The 19,443-nt window shown below is 41.1% G+C and overlaps 1 long non-coding RNA gene across 1 annotated transcript in view; it reads left to right on the top strand.

Moving 5' to 3' along the window:
• The window catches only part of LOC136144294 (uncharacterized), an 84,264-nt gene extending 65,645 nt beyond the window's left edge, over positions 1-18,619 (top strand). Inside the window, exons 3-4 of the long non-coding RNA XR_010658519.1 lie at positions 5,830-6,004; positions 15,777-18,619. This is a non-coding gene — a long non-coding RNA (uncharacterized lncRNA). The remainder of the gene's footprint in view (positions 1-5,829; positions 6,005-15,776) is intronic.
• The last annotated feature ends 824 nt before the right edge of the window (positions 18,620-19,443 follow it).

Genomic DNA, 19,443 nt, shown 5'->3' with positions numbered 1-19,443 from the left:
ACACCACTTCCTCCAAAATGAAAATAAATACACTCTGATTTGATTTTACAAATATTTTAAGGGATCCTCTTATCAAAATATTTGTTGAAATGTAATTTTTGTGTTATGCCACATTAGTTATTTAAAACTGTGTTTGAAGGAGTGACCTTATTCTTAACCTAGAAAATTCCATAGTGTAACTGGAGAAAAGAATTCCGGGTTTCTTCTTATATGCAAAAAATCAGAAATAATATGAGAAGATATATATTACTAAAGACTAAAAGAAAACTAACAATGACAGGAAGGAATAATAATAAGCAAATTCACAAGTTCCATGTCTGTTTACATCCCATTCTTTGAGCTCGACGTCATAACCGGTGGTACTTCCTTGAATGTCCAACTGCTTTTCCTTTCAGAAACGGCTCCTTCCCAAATTCCTGGTGAGCAATAAATCCCATGACTCCATCTCTTCTGCCTTGGGAGGGGCTGATGAGAGTACTTTTTATTCCTAAGTATGAAATTTGTTCAACGGTGAGCATGCATTTCAAGTTAGATCTGTCAGATTGATTTTCAGGGATTGCTGTGAATTGCATGAGAAAGAGGTGATTTTATTATTTTCTTTTTCTTCTGAGATGGCTGGTTCTAGGGACAGTGCAATCTAAGCTTCTCATGGCCATTGTAGCTAGCGTGTGGTGACCGCCTGTCTGAAAAGGAAGTCAACTCATATGAAAGCAAAGGCAAGAAATGGGAAGAGAGAGAGAATCTTGATGGAGTTTTTCTAACCTGGGACCCATGAGTGCCTGGAACTGTTCTGCTGTTGTTTGGTTGCTAAGTCGCATCTGACTCTCTTGTGACCCCATGGACTGTAGCCCGCCAGGCTCCTCTGTCCATGGGACTTCTCAGGCAAGAATACTGGAGTGGGTTGGCATTTCCTTCTTTAGGGGATCTTCCCAAACCAGGGTTTGAACCTGAGTCTTCTGTGTCTTCTGCATTGGCAGACTAAATCTTTACCACTGTTTCACCAGGGAAGCCCAGGACTTGGTTTACCCTTAGATTATTCCTATCTCTAGATAGTGATACAAGCTATGAAGGGGTCTGGGTGATAAGGTAGGGAGAGGAGAGATGAAGAAGAATGTGACAGACATGGCTTTGTTACTTAGTGTTAGTTGCTCAATTGTGTCTGACTCTTTGCGACCCCATGGACTGTAGCCTTACAGGCTCCTCCCTCCATGGGATTCTCCAGGCAAGAATATGGGAGTGGGTTGCCATTTCCTCCTCCAGGGGATCTTCCTGTCCCAGGGACTGAACCCGGGTCTCCTGCACTGCTGGCAGATTCTGTACCATCTGAACCATGAGGGAAGGCCCACAGAGATGGCTAGATGTTCTTAAAAAATTAACTCTTCCTGGGACTTGCCTGGTGGTTCAGTGGTTAAGACTCTTCACTTTCAAGGCAGAAGGTGCAGGTTCAATCCCTGCTTGGAAATTTAAGATTCTACATGTGGGCGTGGCCAAATAAATAAATAAATAAAATTTTAAACAAACAAAAAAACTTCTGGCTGCTTCCAGTTCCATGTTGTAGAGTTGTCTCTGGGCAGTGTCTGTACAGTAGGCACTACATTTCCTAGATAAGGACATGTGACTTGTTTTTGCAAAGGAGTGAGGATGAGAATCAAGTGTGTCCCTTTATTGTCTATGAATAGACTATTACACCTTTTTGATATTCCATGTAAATCACCCTGTTAACGTTATAAAACTAAGCCACACAACTATATTGAGATGTGCTTGACACAGAACATTGTATAAATTTAATGAAGTGTGTCCATTTAGAGCCAAGGCAGGGCAGACTTGGGTTTGCCTTTTCTCCTCTCTCTTGCCCTCTTTTGTGGGTTTCAGGGCATTTTTATTTAAGATCAATAGACAAGGGAGTAGATTCCTGAAAATTAGCCTTTAAAAAATGCAAAGGAATTTAAGACTGAACTAGCAAGAAAGAGGCATTTAAAAACATTCTCAGTGCTGAAATGCTTGTGCTTTTTTTGAACTAACAGAAATAATCGAACCTGGTTAATAGTGATGAGGGTTAAATGACCCTCCCCACCATGTCCCTCTGACCTGAATACCAAGCACCAAAATGTTACTCTCCTGGTCTGGAAGCTCCCTCGCTCACTGCCCAAGCATTTGGTTTTGGTCACTTCTCAAGCCCTCAGTTTCATCATATAGATCATCGCTTCCTTCCAGCCCTGCTGCCCGAATTCCATCATCTCCCTTGCTTCACTGGAGCTCTTGTAACCACCTGCCTATCACTCACTAAAAGACATTTCAGCCTATATTTTGTGTTGGAGCCAAAGAGTGAAATGGTCAGGCCTATGTTTCAAAACTTAATCCCATTATTTTCCAACAAAGCCAACTCTGTTTGGCTTATGCTGTTCTGCTATTTTTATCCTTTCTTCCCAGTGTGGGCAAGTTTGAAATTGAAGCTGAAATGGGACATAGATGCTATAAATGTATGCAAGAGGCTCAATGACTATTTGAACTTTCAGCGAAGAATTAACCAGCTAGCCACAAAAAGAGAGGAAATGTTTCCATTGTTTTAGGATGACAATAATACTATTGTTTTGATTTGGAAACTGGAGGTTTGAAGAAAGCTTCCAGAGTCTAAATAGACTCTGAGGATGTATCCTCACATGCCGCCAGAGGCTAACTGGCTCTGTAAATGCCAGACTCCTGGGATAGTCGTTAAGCCTTTTGAAACGACAGATTATGGGTCCCTGGAGCCAGAAGGACTTTTTTCTTTTATACTATCCACATGATCACCTATTCCAGATGCATCCCTAGAAGTCATGCATGCTTGAGAAATGTGCTGTCTTCACTGAGTCAGTTGTTGGTCATTGGGTTATTATTAAAAGACAGATAGTCTTTCAGTAATAACAGGCTTCCCTGATGGCTCAACAGGTAAAGATGTCTGCAATGCAGGAGACACAGGAGAGATGGGTTTGATCCCTAGGTCAGGAAGATCACCTGAAGGAGGAAATGGCTACCCACTCCAGTATTCTTGCCTGGGAAATCCCATAGATAAAGGAGGCTGGTGGGCTACAATCCATGGGGTGACAGAGTGGGACATGACTTAGCATGCACACACAGTCCACTGGAATGCCATGTCTTGACACCAATATGCTTTTCCTGGGCTCCTTGGATAAGTGACTGTCCCTTTTGATTGTATGGTCCTTGTAGACATGCTCTGATCTAGTTTGGATTAGCAGTGGGGTGAGAGAGGAGTGGTACATGGGATTTGTTTGGGGAACAACAGATTGAAGAGGCAGAAATTCCCTGGCGGCCCAGTGGTTAGGACTCTGTGCTTTCATTGCTAGGGGCCCAGGTTCTATCCCTGATCAGGAAACTAAGATCCTACAAGTCAAATGGCTCCAGGGGGTGGGGGGCAGGGAAGGAGAAAAAGCAGAAGTGCCCTGAAGAAGGACATGGGGATGAGAGAGGAAGGAAAAATGGAGGAAAGGAGTAGGAAGGGGAGATTAGTCCAAAGGCCACCCAGCTGGGGTGATGGCGCCATATTGGAGGAATAGCTATTAATATATTGGCTGTAAGGAGCTGGAAGGTGGCCCACATGAAAACTATGGCTAAATACATTTGGAGCATCCATGCTTTCATTATTAAAGACAATAAACATGTATTGAGTTGCCCACTATATGCCAAAGTTCAGACGGGAAGCCACATCTTATAGAAGAAGGCCATTATTTTACCTCGGTATTGCAAGTGTTTCGTGATAATTTTCATGATTGCTGACACTAATGTGCACATTTTGCAGATGAGGAAATATGAACCACTGAGAGGTTAAGTAATTGCCTAAGGTCACAAAACAAATGACTGGCTGCTTAGTGATTAGGAGACAGAGACTTTAAATTTCAAATGTATTGCCTCTGGCTAGATAACAACTAAGGTTTAATTGATCTAACATGACTTTAAAAAAAATAATTTTCTTGTAAGAGACATAAGATTGGCTTTATCAGCAAGTATAAACCTTATAGTGCTTGCCATTTTCTGGGACTGTTCCCTTGGGGTGTGGAGCCCAAAACATTGAATGCTAATTACTCATTTGATCATTTCTAAAGAGTTATTATCAGATGATGTCCTTGATGCACAAAAAGCTTTTTGCCTCTTTAGTATGCTTTTGCAAATCGGGGCAAGAACAGCGATGCTGTGGCATCCAGGATTTCTTCATAAACATCAGCCATTTGTGTCTGTCATCTTGTCTCTGAGACTACACTTTAGCACTTTTAAGTGATCGTAAAAGTGGACTCCAGAGAGTCCATATCAGAGAATGGAGCTACAAGAATCCCAACTAATATGAGAAAGAAGAGAACATGAATCAAGGAATTCCTTAAGAGGAACCAAATTATTCTAACTCAAAGTATAGGAACTGTTGTTCAGCCGCTAAGTGTGATTCTTTGCATCCCCATGGACCGCAGCACACCAGACTTACCTGTCCTTCAGCATCTCCTGAAGTCTGCTCAAATTCATGTCCACTGAGTCGGAAATGGCTTCAGTCCAATTATACTGCAGAAAGAGCTAGCCAACAGATGTATAGAGAAGTGAGAAGAGATTGAGTGAAAGGGTGAAGGTTTGCAAGTTGTCACAGATGCAGCAAATTGTCAGTCTGATGTTTGGTCATTGGATAAAGAATGTGAATCCTCTCCACCCTTCGGAGCATTATCCTGCCTGCTTTAAACCTCAAGCGTAAAGACCATCTTGTCCTGTTTGATAAATGGTGATGGAAGCTGGTCTCTCTTGGTTGCTCTTTAGTTGCAATGACACTTCCCTTGATTTATGCGCCCTTCCAGAGGGACAGAACCTGACATCCTGTTTGTTGTCACAAACAGCGATAAATTGTAAATCAGGTGACAGCCATACACTTCTATTTAAAGGACATCCTCTTTAAAAAAACAAACAAACAAATAGATTTTTCTGCCTATTGTCCTGGTTTTATGATCTTTAAAAACAACTGTTTGAAGCGTGAATGTTTTCCCCAGCAAATGGGTCAGACCTCAAGCCAAATGCCACATTGTTCTTGGCCAGAACATACTAAAGAGCAGAGAGTCTGTGCCATTAAAAACTGGTTCAAGTCAAACAGGAGTTTGAAAATTGCCTTCACATGAGCCAGAGTCACCAATTCCTTATAGGCAATAAGAAATAGAGAATTCTTATTCAGTGGTCAAGGGCCAAACATGGCTTCTAGGGTCCAGAACCTTGGAAGCATTAAGCTTAGCTTCCTCTCTGGTGTTTTTCTGACACAGATGTCCATTGCTTTTAAGAATTATTTTTTTTAAGTCTAGGACCCAAATGTATTATTGCCTATCTGCTTGATTTTGCATTTTGGGGTCCTTTTAGCCAATGCTGATATACTGTATATTATATATTGTATATATTGTATTACAATATAGTATAGTGTATACAATATATACAATATACTGTATATTGACAAAGGGACCAGATGGGAGAGTTGGTCCAGTCTTTATGTCTACTTATATTTGATCATTTTTAGGTAAATATGATCCATGTAAAAATTCCCCATGCTGATGTGAAGAAGAGGTGTAAGTAGTACAAAGAATGCTGACTGGAAAGGTGAAACTGCCTGTGGAATCCCATTGGAAGTTCATATTCAACAAGACATCATAAAGGCATATTGCGTCTTACTGAGCCGAGCACATTCCATCTTGTCATGAACATGTCTTTGAAAGTCTATCCTGTCAGGTCGGCCTTGCACCCTTATGAAGAATCTGCAGAAAGGATAGTGTTGGCTCAGTCATGGTTGAGAATTACTAATTTTTTTCTTTGTTGCAGTGACCTCAGTCATGTCTGCTGGGATGAGAATCAGCAGGTTCTATTGGGGCAGAATAATCCTGGATGCATCAGAAGGGATCAGAGAGATAACATTGGAGGAGTTGGGTTTTCTGCTTGAGAAAGTGCTGTGAAAAACTACCTGTCTGCTCATGACCACGTCTTTTGTCAATAAGAGGTAATCTGTTAAATGTCTGCTTTTTCACATAAGCCAGTCTTCTGGAATTCAAGGAAGAAGTAGACAGAAAAGTGCTCTTTTTGATAGAAAAGTGCTCTTCTTGTAGTTTAAGACTAAATAATTCAGACATTTGAAAGTGATCATTTATTTTCATATTTTTCCTTGAACAATTCTGGACTCTTTAAATAATAATTCCTTCCTATATCTTCCTTCGCATTTTCATCTTTAGTCTGCCTCCACCAACTCCCTTGCTACTGCATAATCCCGTAACATGCATTCTTCTCATCTCAGGAAGTGTGAGGTTTAGGCAAAGATGGTGAGATGGAGCTCAAAGCTGGAGAAGAGAAGGAAGGCTGGTGCTATCTAATGGGTGTCAATCAAACCATGTCCATCTGTGGCCAGATAGTGGAGGATGGCACACGGGGCTTGGAAAGAAAACATCTCTATATTTTTGGAAGTTTGTTTCGGCCTTCCCTGGTGGCTCAGTCAGTAAAGAATCTGCCAGCAAAGCAGGAGACCCAGGTTTGATCCCTGGTTCCAGATGATCCCCTGGAGAAGGGACTGGTTGCCTATTCTAGTATTTTTGTCTGGAGAATTCTGTGGACAAAGGAGCCTGGTGGGCCACAGTCCAAGGGGTCGCAAAGAGTTGGACACAACTGAATAAGCACACACAGCACACAATGTGTTTTCTCAGATAGACTCTTGAAAAACTAACTTTGACTGTATTGAAACTAGGAGAAAGGCAATTTGCCCACACTCTGTTGAGAATAGTTATAGGGCATACTGTCAGATGAGGGGTAGGTAGCATCAAGACAGCCAGCCCTGAGTAGGAGGGGAATCAGGAGAACCAGTGGGATGGGTGTGGGTGGCAGCAATGGGAGAGAGGAGGCAGAAAGCCAGGATGGACTCAAACAGACACAGGTGGACATGCCACCTCCTTTTCTGAGTCTTTGAATGCAGACTCTTTCCAATGGTGGGTACCTTTTCTCCTTCCCCAACTTCCCCAACATGGGGTCGCAAAGAGTCAGAGATGACTTAGCAACTAAACCACTACCACCATCACTTCTACTGTCTGCTAATATTTTAGAAAGAGGCCTCCAAGGGATGAAATGCAGCCTTGTGTGCCGTCCCGCCTTTGGGACACACAAGAAGGTGATCTCGGAAATCGTGATGTCAGTCTCTTTGCACATTTTCTCTTGGGATGGTCAGATTTCAAGTGAAGAAGATTTTTTTCCTGTGTAGGGTATGAGCCTGGCTGCAAATATCCTGTAAACTGAGTGCTTATACAGAATATACGGTCCTAATATTCAATGGCCAAGTGGACTTTGACTTGACCATCTATTTTCAGTAGGCATCCCCATCTCCCACTGTCTGTTCTCCCTTATCCCAGAGATCATTTATCTTGTCCTGAGAACAAATCTCTGAGTTTCCACCATGGTGTGAAAATACCGAGGCCAAGCTGTGCTAAGTGAGAACAGTGCGGGCAATTTGACAGTCTGAGTGTTTCTCATATAGACTTTCAAATAACCACTCTTGTTTTCAGCTCTGCTGTCATTCCCAATGTATAATTACCCAGTGCTGCCAATTTCTAATTATTAGAGGGGTTCTACAGTGCAAATCATGTTCAGCTTTTACCACTGGTGAGTTTAGTATTCATTTAATTCCTGCAGTGTCACTTATCTTTCATCCTTTTGCTTTCTAGCTTTCACAATTCTCTTGCCGTTTCTTTCTCTCTTGCTCTTTGACCTTGTTGATGCATGCCTTAATTTTTTTCTTTTACTTTCATTTTAGTGAGGGTTTCAGGAGAGTGAGCAGTTATTCAACCTACTATATATAACCACAAGTCCTCTTGTGATCTCTAAAAGTAGTTTTCTCAGGAGCAAAAGCACAAGAGCAGGCTTGTCATGTACAGTTGCACAGTTCGTATACTGCACAACTCTAAGGGAAACTATTCCTGTCATATGTTTTGACAAATGTCTGGCAAATCACAGTAAAGTGTCTTGTTCTGTAAAAATAAGTATAACATAGCAATTGTTTAATAGATAGAAATAAGGGGATTTAGTCTAATAAATAATAATGAATTTATTCTAATACACAATAAGGAAGGGATTGCTTTTTCTAAATTCATGCAAAAGAGACATGTGCTAATGACTGTTCTGAGCAAGGGATTTGAGCTGAGACTTCTGAATTTAAAGATGTTTCTGAGTCTTCTGGTTTAAGTTGGCCCAGACTGCCTTCCAAAAATGGGCTGAGCAGAGCCTGAGACTGCCAAGCAAACAGGGAGCTTCAACAGGTGGCCTCGCAGTCGTCTGATCAGGATTTTTAAAACGTCTTCTGTGAGGGAAATAACCGAAATTTTCTAGCAACATGGTGAAATAAAATCTTCCTAATTGGTAATAGTCATAGACAAAATTGTATTTAAAAATAAAATCAGCAGCAGATTTCTGGTTGAAAGTCAGTTGGCTTAGAGAGCCTGACAGGACCTCTCCTAACTTCCTACTCAAATAACCACAAAGACAGCAAAAAGAATGAACATTTGTGCAAAACCCAAACTCACAGCCAACCTATTGCCAGAATCTTGGAAGAAAGTTTCCCAATAATGAGGTCTCTGGGGTGGACCTAGACATCAAAATCAATGCCCTAGTTATGCATTGCCAGCTGAAATGGAACTCATGTGACTGCTTCAGATGAGGGAGGGAGAACTATGGGGCCTGGCTCAGAGATCCAAGGTGCATATAAAAGCCCAAGTTCAGTTCAGTTGCTCAGTTGTGTCCGACTCTTTACGACCCCATGGACTGCAGTACTCCAGGCTTCCCTGTCCATCAACAGCTCCTGGAACTTACTCAAAGTCACGTCCATTGAGTCAGTGATGCCATCCAACCATCTCATCCTCTGTCGTCCCCTTCTCCTCTTGCCTTCAATCTTTCCCAGCATCAGGGAGTCAGTTTCAAATGAGTCAGTTCTTTACATCAGGTGGCCAAAGTATTGGAGTTTCAGCTTCAGCATCAGTCCTTCCAATGACTATTCAAGACTGATTTCCTTTAGGAGGAACTAGTTGGATCTCCTTGCAGTCCAAGGGACTCTCAAGAGTCTTCTTCAATACCATAGTTCAAAAGCATCAGTTCTTTGGCACTCAACTTTCTTTATAGTCCAACTCTCACATCCATACATGACTACTGGAAAAACCAAAGATTTGACTAGATGGACTTTTGTTGGTAAAGTAATGTCTCTGCTTTTTAATATGCTGTCTAGGTTGGTCATAACTTTTTATCCAAGGAGCAACCGTCTTTTAATTTCATGGATGCAGTCACCATCTGCTGTGATTTTGGAGCCCCCCAAAATAAAGTCTGTCACTGTTTCCATTGTTTTCTCATCTAGTTACTATGAAGCCCAAACAGGGATCCATATAAAAGCCCCAAACTGTGGGGCCCAGCTCAGTAATCCAAGGTCCATATAAAAGCCCAAACTATCCATCCAATTGCATTGATAGCTCTTTTGAGTTTACTAGACTGATGCACCTGACCCCATTAGTAATTTTCTTTCTTTGGAGATTTACTTGGAGATTTTAACCCCTTAGAAAATACATAGCAGGAAGTGTGTCTGGAGAGAGAGATGAGAAGAGAAAAGGCTGGAGAAGGCCTAGCAGAAGTGTGTTGCATTCTGGGAGTTTAAATCCCAACAAAAAAAGAGTTAGTGATGAGACCAGACACTGGAAGGGCATGCTGGGATTCATTTTTAGGATAAGGAGCCAGGCATTGGGTGTAAGAGAATGCCTTGGTCCACAACAATGATGCTGGGAGAATGCGGGCCAGTCACTGAAAATTAGGCAAGAAATTGTGCACCTGAACTCGCCCTCCAGTTGTAAATCATTTCCAATTATAAATGAACAACGCATGAGGTCAAGGGCAAGTCCTGGTCCTTATCTGCTGGGGACACTAACCTCTAGGACAAGCAACTGGGAAAAACTGCAACAGTACAAGGAGCATGTGAGGAAAATACTATAGAGCAATAAAGTAGAAACTTAGAGAAAGTCTTTTGAAATATCACAAAATGATTTCCTGGGTGTTTGGTAAACTTGGTATCATGATTTCAGGTTTCACACACATTGTTACCATACCAGTAAGAAAGAAAAAACAGTGTGTATATATATATATATATATATATATATATATTTTAATGGAAAACACACAGTTGTTGCCACACCAAAAACTGTACATCCCTGTGGACCAGAGGTGAAGTAGAAATTATAAAACAGGTGGGGACTGCTTAAACTCTCATACTAGAACCAACAGAGGCACATGGAGCATTGATTCCCATAGAATATGTGTCAGCAGCCCAAAGCCAGCCCACAGCTGAAACTGGGGTTTAATGTGGGGCACCTCAGCTCTAAAAGGAAGTAGAAAAACTTACCATTGCTGTCAATAACCTCGACGTGCATAAATCTGCTCATACAGACTGCACAGAGGGAGCAAATATAACTGAGTAACCAGGACCTGGGCTGGCCACTGCCACAGGCTCTGGGGCTCGATCTGTGATGCACTCCAATCTTATGATGGAAGGAACCCAAGCACCAGTCCAGAACCTGGTTCCGGTTATGCTGCTAGATGTGTGTAGGTGATGTGTGTGTGTGTGAGAGAGAGAGGGAATGAGATCAAATAACAGAGAAATATGAACAATAAAAACAACTAGAGAATAAACTCGAAGAAATGCAAATAATAGAGCAATATGAAGATGACTTACTGTAAAGTTCTTTTGAACTGTGTCTAAGAAAGTATAGCTCATAAAGTCACCGAATCCTTCTAAACCCAGCTCCACATCTTAGCTGTGTGACCTTGTGCAAGTCACTTGACCTTGTTGAGTCTTGGTTACCTCATCCAAAAAATGGGGATTAAAATAGTACCTTTTTCATTGAATTACTGGGACTATTAGTTATGACAGTGTCTAGCATAGGTCAAACTAAAATGCAATGATGGAAGTCAAATATTCATTAGAAACGGTAAAAAGAAAAAAAATCAGAATCAGTAACAGAAAATCTGATGAATAACCTAGAAGATAAACTTGAGAAGTTCTCCCAAAGTTTCTAAGAAAATGAGAAGAGATTTAAAAATAATGATAGAAAATAAATAAGCATAGAGGACATAGAAAAACATTCTGACTTTTAATATAAGCATTCTGACATTTAAAATAAGGATAGAAATTTTTGAATTACTGTCAATAACCTTGGATTCACAATATATAAATCTGTATGAAAAGATAGTTTGCCTTCTTTTCAAGGATTCATGAAATACATCGCTTGATTATACTAAGACACATTGTGTTATGCAAAGCCATAGGTTTTCAAGAGATTCTTTGGGTTACCTTGGTCAAAACCAAGGGTCCCTAATTACAAGTAGGCTTCTAGGCCCTCAGTTCTCTGTTCAACTAAAAGTGTTCTGCTTTTCATTTTTTTACATGTTGGGGCTTCAATGAAGGTTTAATTTTTTAAGTGTTGCATTGGTTAAAAAATAACAGAAGGTTTGAAAATTGCTGCCCTGAAAGTTTAATAAATTTCTAGGAGTTGAAATAGGGTATATAAACCCAATTCTCAAATTATCAGAAAAGTGACACCAGAAATTAATAACAAACCTGAACAAACCATCCTGGTTACTTGGACCTTAAAATTACTATTCTAATTCATTATTGACTCAAGAAAAGGGAAAGAGAAAGTCATTCAGTCGTGTCCGACTCGGCAATGCCATGGGCTATAGAGTTCATGGGATTCTCCAGGCCAGAATACTGGAGTGGGTAGCTTTTCCCTTCTCCAGTGGATCTTCCCAACCCAGAGATTGAACCCAGGTCTCCCACATGCAGGCAGATTCTTTACCAGCTGAGCCACAAGGGAAGCCCATTATGACTCAAGGAGATAATCAAACTATGATTATAGTCTGTATGAAACTATGACATAGTGCAACCTATAAGATGTGAGGAAAACAATAATCAGGGCATAATCACAACCTCATAGTTCCATAATAAAGTGAAAATTAAAAAAAATAGACACTTTGTTCCCCTATTTGAAAATTTTAAAAAATTTGCTCAAAGAAAAAGGGAATTTTAGAGATAAAAGTAAAAAATAAATGAAAACAAGAATAACAAATATAATCAATACACCTAAGAGCTGAATCATGAATTAAACAAATAAAAAGAGATAATGAATTAGCGAAGTCTCTGGCAATTATAATTTTTAAAAGGAGGAAAAAAATTAATTTAGTAGTGAGTACATTGTCATGCTCAGTCACTCAGTCGTGTCCCACTCTTTGGGACCCCATGGACTGTAGCCCACCAGGCTCCTCTGTCCATGGGGATTCTCCAGGCAAGTATACTGGAGTGGGTTTCCATGTCCTCCTCCATGTGATCTTTCAAACCCAGGTCTCTCACAATGTAGGTGGATTCTTTACCATCTGAGACACCAGGGAAACCCAAGAATATTGGAGTGGGTAGCCTATGCTTTCTCCAGGGGAGCTTCCTGACCCAGGAATCAAACCAGGGTCTCCGGCATTGCAGGTGGGTTCTTTACCAGCTGAGCTACCAGGGAAGCTTTTAATAATGAGTAGTAATGAGGTAATAATAAGTAATGATGTGTAGTAATGAGGGTTATAATTCCAGGCCCAAAAGAGATCATAATTTTATTAGAGAATTTGTATACTCTGGGCAGGGAATCGATCCCTGCCGCATGAATCGATCCCATATATTAGGAAAGAAATTTGATATATGAATCAAAATTCTTTAAAATTTGCTGACTTTTGGACCCAGAAATTTGTTTCCAGTCATAAGTTTGATAAAATTACTATAGAGATGAACCAGAACTTATTTAAAATAGAATATTCTTTTTTGCGTTATCCAAAAGGACTTCCCTGGTGGCTCAGATGATAAAGCATCTGCCTACAATGTGGAGACCTGGGTTCGATCCCTGGGTGGGGAAGATCCCATGGAGAAGGAAACGGCAACCCACTCCAGTACTCTTGCCTGGAGAATCCCATGGTTGGAAGAGGTTGGTGGGCTACAGTCCACGGGGTTGCAAAGAGTCGGACAAAACTGAGTGACTTCACTTCCACTTTTCAAAAGAACATAACATGAGAAATTTCATAAATGTTCAACCATATTAAATAAGATATGGTACATTTATTCAGTGCAATGCCATGTAACCATTAAAAAATTGTAGAATATTTGACACATTTATTTCACTCGGTAAAGTGAAAAAGGCAAGCTTCAAAACATCAGTCCAGGCTTTGGGGGTGGATTAAATTATTTCATTCATTTATGTCATGCCATCAATGGAAAAGACATTTAACATGTGTTAGTTTTCTCTCCCACACAGGATTATTTTGAGAGCTAGTTGTATATAATGTAGCTGCTCCAAGCCTGGCATGTGGTTATTATCCATCATGTAGACTGTTGTCCGTGTTGAGGAGAGTTAAGGCTTAACTCTAGCACACACAAGTGTTTTTGTCCCAGGATGCAATGAGCTAAAATATGGTTTCTGATGTGCTGAGGAAATGACAATGTGATCAAGAACATGTGTGTGTTAACCCTTTATCTACTGCTCTCTCTAAACACATGTTTAGCACTCAATATCTTGCTGATAATCAGAAAAGGGCAGCTGCATGAAAACTAGACATCACTCTAGAATCCAGCCACTATTTCTGAGTCTGCCCATGAGCCAAGCTCTCTGTGTATATGTCTCATCTGACTCTAGCATGCATTCAGAGAGACCCTGGCCAATCTTACCAGTTGCCACATCCATTCGAAGACAAAAACTCCCTTTGCAATTGTTCTCATTAAGCTTGGTGTATTTTACCAAGAGCTTTAATAAAATTCTCTTTGTTGGAAGTCTGCAAATATTACAGTTGATTTTAATTTTTATAATGTGTTATGTTGAGTTGGAATTGGACTCAGTCTTCCTTGAAGCGATAGTTTCACTGAAATATGCAAAACATGAGCTGACCCCTTCTTTTGCCTTGACATGGTCAAGGTGATGGATTCCTATCACGTGTGTCCAACAGAGGTTCTAACAGGAAGCTGTGCAAGTCTTTGCAGTGTACCTTGACATTAATGACTGTTATTTACTCCCGCATCAGCCCTACATAAAATATCATCTGTGCAAAGTGTAATGGAATAACCTGCCAAGGTTTCTCTCCCCCTACAATTGGGATTTCTTAGAACTCTCATTGTAGGAACATGTGGGTACATGCCCTTCATTTTAGGTACATGACTTACTATGTGGCTTGCTGGGTAGGACTTCTTTATCCTCCCGTCCTTTAATATTTCTGATAATCCCAAGCACTATTCTGTGTCTATTTCAAGCCTTCAGTTATCCTCCTATTTTGTGTCTGTTGAGTGTATCTTTATTCCTCATTCGTCTCCAGTTATCTTATTCCAATATTGGGCAAGACACAGTTGTTGCTAACTAAAGGCCTTTGGAGTCATTTGTTTTTTTGGTAGCACACATACAAGCTTATTTCCTTTCTTGGAATGGGAAGTCATGTGGTATCAACTCATTAAATTGGAATTGTTTCAGGGATCTGGCTTATGGGTGTATAATAAGGTCAGGTTCTAGGGCCTGTGGGCAAGTGTCACCTCTTTGTAGAAGGAGGACTGCTGTGGTGTGAGAGGCAGAGTTCTGACGATGCTCAGAAGGTTTCCTGGTCACCTAAATAATCTTACAAAACAACATTTTAATGACTTAAGTGTAAATAGATTAGACACATATGGATTCAATTTCCCTTCAAATACACATGACTTGGTAAAATCCAGAGCTTAGGGCGAAACGTGTTTTGGTTTATAAAAACCCAAACATTGGAAAATAAAACTGGAACATTTATCTAGCCCCAAATACGATGGGGTCAGCTTATTCCTTACCGCCAATTTACAACTTGTTCCAGGAAAGCAGAGCATGCCCCAACTATTCTTGTCTTATGTGATGACACACTCTTAAAAGAAGATATTTTCTTATTTTAAGATTTTTTTATTTTAATATTTTTTCTTCAAGAAAAATCTTTGAAGAAAACCTTATCAAGCCTCCCAAATGTAGGGTATCATTTGCTCTATCTAATGCATCTCTGATGTGTTTTCTCTTTGTGTGGTTCCATCTTTGGGTCTTCACATTTGCTTACTTTGGGTTATTGATAAGCATATTTGTAGCTCCTGGGGGAAAACTCTTTTCTTAACAGTGATAATCAATCGTTTAAATATATATTTGTAATTTTCAAAGACTCAACTATCTCTGAAAGTAAAAAGTACTTTGAACCACAGTATAAAATTGTTCGAGCTTCTCTAAACCTACTGGGCCTGCAAGCTCACCTCATTTTCCTGCAGTGCCTCCTGAGTTTTTGTTCCAAGAGGGGGAGTGCAATGGGTCACCCTGTCTTTTTAAGGTGATGAGTAGGAAAAGCAGTGAATGTGTAGCCAGTGAAGACAGTGGGTGTTTTAGACTTGCCCACCAACCAGAGAGGTGATTCATTATACCCAGTACAGTTTGTGTGCATGTGTGTGTGTGTGTGTGTGTGTTTGGTGGGGGTGGTGATTTGTCCCTAATTCCCCAAATAACCAAATGAGAGCTCTGAGTGAGAAAATGACTCATCAGTAAGTCAAGTCAAACTATTGTTGATGGACCCTGTCTTCAGCCCATTATAACCATTTATACTGGGCATTGTGTATTCTGATTGTTAGAAATATTTACATCTACTTGTGTTTTGAAGTTTGTTTTTTTTTTTTTTTTCTTTTTATTAATGCAAAGCTCCAATATTTTGGCCACCTGATGCAAAGAGCCGCTTCATTGGAAAAGACCCTGATGCTGGGAAAGATTGAAGGCAGGAGGAGAAGGGGATGACAGAGGATGAGATGGTTGGATGGCATCACCGACTCCACGGACATGAGTTTGAGCAAACTCCAGGAGGTGGTGAGGGGCAGGGAAGCCTGGTATGCTGCAGTCCATGGGGTTGCAAAGAGTTGGACACGACTGAGATACTGAACAACAACAACAATACAAGAGTGTGGCAGTGCCGCAATTTGGAATACAAGCTAGAAACAAAAAAGCACACATTTATAACAATGAAAATTCTTCAAAATGAATGCTTCTGTGTTGACATGTTGATGCAGTCAGCATTGCCACAGATAAAGAAAATCAGTTGATGACTGAAACTGTTAGTCAATAATATGGCACCCTCCCTTACTGAATCATTTTATCAGAAGTGCTCACCTAGAAGTTTATAAGGATGATGATCATTTTGAACATTTACTAGGTACTATGTATTTTATCTCAGGTATTACTCATCTTCCCCCAAACTCTTCAGCATGGATGTTCTTAACACCATTGCCTAGTTGAGAAAACTGAGAATCAGAGTGTGTAAGTGATTTAACAAAGGTTACACACTTGAACATAATAGAGACAGTATTTGAATCCAGATCTGGGTGGTCACAAATCCACTGTGTTCCATCCAAGTCCCTTGTTAGCCCTTTGGTTATAAGGTGGGTAGCAAGGGCGGCAAAACTAAGACAGTGGTAGTAGCAGCAAAGTAACAGCTAACAGCTATTGAGATAGGCTTGTTACTATGAGATGGGCTTCCCTGCTGGCTCCGGTGGTAAAGAACCCGCCTGCAGTGTGGGAGACCTGGGTTTGATCCCTGGGTTGGAAGGATCCCCTGAAGGATGGCATGGAAACCCACTCCAATTCTTGCCTGGAGAATCCCATGGACAGAACAGCCTGGCAGCTTCATAGGGTTGCAAAGAGTCAGACACAACTGAAGCAACTTAGCACAACTTTACAATGAGTATTTATTGAAGTATAGTTGACTTACAGTATTATATTAGTTTCAGGTGTACAACACAGTGATTTGATAATCTCTAATAGAAGCCTCAGTTTATAGGGTGAATAGGAGTCTTAACTTTTTCGGAATGGTTCTAATTAAATATCAGATTGAATCAGGGTCCCCATTCTAGGAGAGGTAAGCAGATACTCTTTAATTTGCCTTAGGTTGCCCAGTTTGGCATAAATCCAATGCATCCATGCTAACTTCAGGGGCATAGGATATTAGCTTCTGTGTGTGTGTGTGTGTTCACAAGAAATTCCAAGAAGCTTTGTTTTCTTACCTGCTCTCAGCGGCTGAGATTATGCAGGGAAGTTTCTACAATCCCATCAGCGTTGGTGCCTGTTTCAGGTGGAGAGATTCCCACTACAAATCACAGGCATCCTAAACAGACTCCTTAAAGGATAGGAAATGTATTAAATGTGTGTGTGCATGCGTGCTTAGTCGCTTCAGTCACGTCCGACTCTCTGCGACCCCATGGACTGTAGCCCGCCAGGCTCCTCTGTCCATAGGATTCTCCAGGCAAGAATACTGGAGTGGGTTGCCATTTCCTTCTCCAATTAAATGTGTAACTGGGAATTGAGAAAGGGGGCATCAGAGTCAGTTTAACCTAGTGGCTCCACCTCCACCTCCCCGCAGTTCCCCAGGCTGCTGCCTTATCTGTGTGCAGCTTCCTCTGTGGCAGCAGAAATTGGTACTGTAGTTTCAGACTTCACATCCATGCACAACAATGTCCAGAGGAGGAGAAAATAGCTACTGATTCCAGTGGCGCAGTCTCAAAAGGGAGGAAATTTCTTACCCAGAAACTCTCATCACTATTCTAGTATCTAACTGATCCATGTTCTCTTGGTGCAGGAAATGCCATGCATTGATTGACTTAGTCTTGGCATCTCCATCAACCATTGGCAAGGGAGAAGGGGTTGTCCTGAGACCAACCAGGTCTGTTCTTGGTCCTGAGGTTGGCCAGCGTCCCTGAATCCCATGAGTTGCTGAGAAGAGTGGTGGATAACAGCCTATACCTGGGGTTTCCTTAGGCAAAAGAAAAGGGTAAAAGAGGTTTGGGGCAGGGTAATGCCCTGAAGGGCATGGTGGGGGGCCGGGCAGGGCAGATGACGAGGAGCACAAAGCTTAGCAGCTTCCTAGACAGAACTCTGCCAGTGGTACCCAGGGGCAAGTGATTGTATATGCAGACCCCTCTGAAGCGGTCTCCATGGAGACAGCAGCCTGGTTCCAAGGAGCAAGGCTGTGGGGCTGGGTCCTGCTCCAGCAATGGCCAAAAAGAGTGGCTTGGAAATGTGACGGCCGTGGAGCTCCTGTGATGTTACTTTAGTGGTTTCCTTTCAAAAACTTCCAGAAGAGTTGTTTTTGCACAGTCTTGTGCATTCTGACAGCAGTCACTAGAGGGCTCACGGGACAACTTGCTCTCTAGAGGTAGAGCCCAGAAAGCTGATGCAAAGCTGTTCTGGGCTCAGAGCCCTGGGAGCTGATTGGAAGGCAGGGGGTCACAGAAGAGCTTGCAAGAGAAACCTCGGGGATGAACAAGCTGGTTAAGCTCTTAAAAACCACGTATTAGTCTCCCATGAGAATGACTAGTGGAATGGTTATATCTGTGTGGTCCAATATGGAGCCACGAGCCATGTATGGTTACTGAATTCTTGAAATGTGACTCCTGCAACTGGAGATGTCCTCAAAGTGCAAATTACAGACCAGATCTTGAAGGCTTTGTGTGAAAGAAGAAAAAATGCAAAGTCTCAATCTTGTATATTGATTATATGTTGACATTATAATATTTGAATATATTGGGTTAAATAAAGTCTATTAGTAAAATTAATATCACTTCTTTTGATTTTGGTGTTTAAAAGTAATTTATTTCTTTTACTATTTTTTTTTTAGGTAATGTGAATGGGTTTAGGACCTGGTGTAAATAGCCATTTTCCCATATAATTTTTTATGTGTGCATGTGTTTTTTTAATTGAAGTATAGCTGACCTGTAACATTATATTCATTTTAGGTGTATAGCATGGTGATTCAACATTTATAAAAGAAATTTAAAATTTTGCATGTTTGGGGACTTCTCTGGTGGTCCAGTGGTTAAGATTCCTTGCTTCTAATACATGGGGCACCAGTTCAATCCCAGGTCGGGGAACCAAGATCCCACATTCTGCTTCACCAAAAGCAAAGTTTAATAAAAACAATTGTCTATGTTTGTGGTTCACATTATATTTCTGCTGGGTGGTACTATGCTGAGCCATTTGCTAAAGAGAGAGAGTAACTTGGTGGGGTGCAGTGGAAGGGTGGGTACCCTGAGAAACCCTTGGGGAGGTTTGAGGTAGTTGAAGAGACCCTTCCACCATGTGCCTGGCCTGGGGTCAGAGGCACTCCCTGAGACTTTGGTGATGATGACAGTGATGAGAACAGTGACTTGCCCTTAATTCTGTGTGTCAGATTAAGCTCAACACCCAGTGTATTAAATGCATCCCACGGTTGCCTCAGAGTTTCTGTGTGAATCAGAAGAGATGACTAGTGTCAAACCTAGATACAGAAAAAAAAACACACCTTATGCATGCTTTTATCGTTTTTCTTTTTGCAGTGTTTGAC

Source organism: Muntiacus reevesi, chromosome 11, assembly GCF_963930625.1.
Source record: "Muntiacus reevesi chromosome 11, mMunRee1.1, whole genome shotgun sequence".
Classification (NCBI taxonomy): domain Eukaryota; kingdom Metazoa; phylum Chordata; class Mammalia; order Artiodactyla; family Cervidae; genus Muntiacus; species Muntiacus reevesi.
Note: the sequence above shows the minus strand (reverse complement) of the source record. Positions and strands in the feature narration are given on the sequence as shown.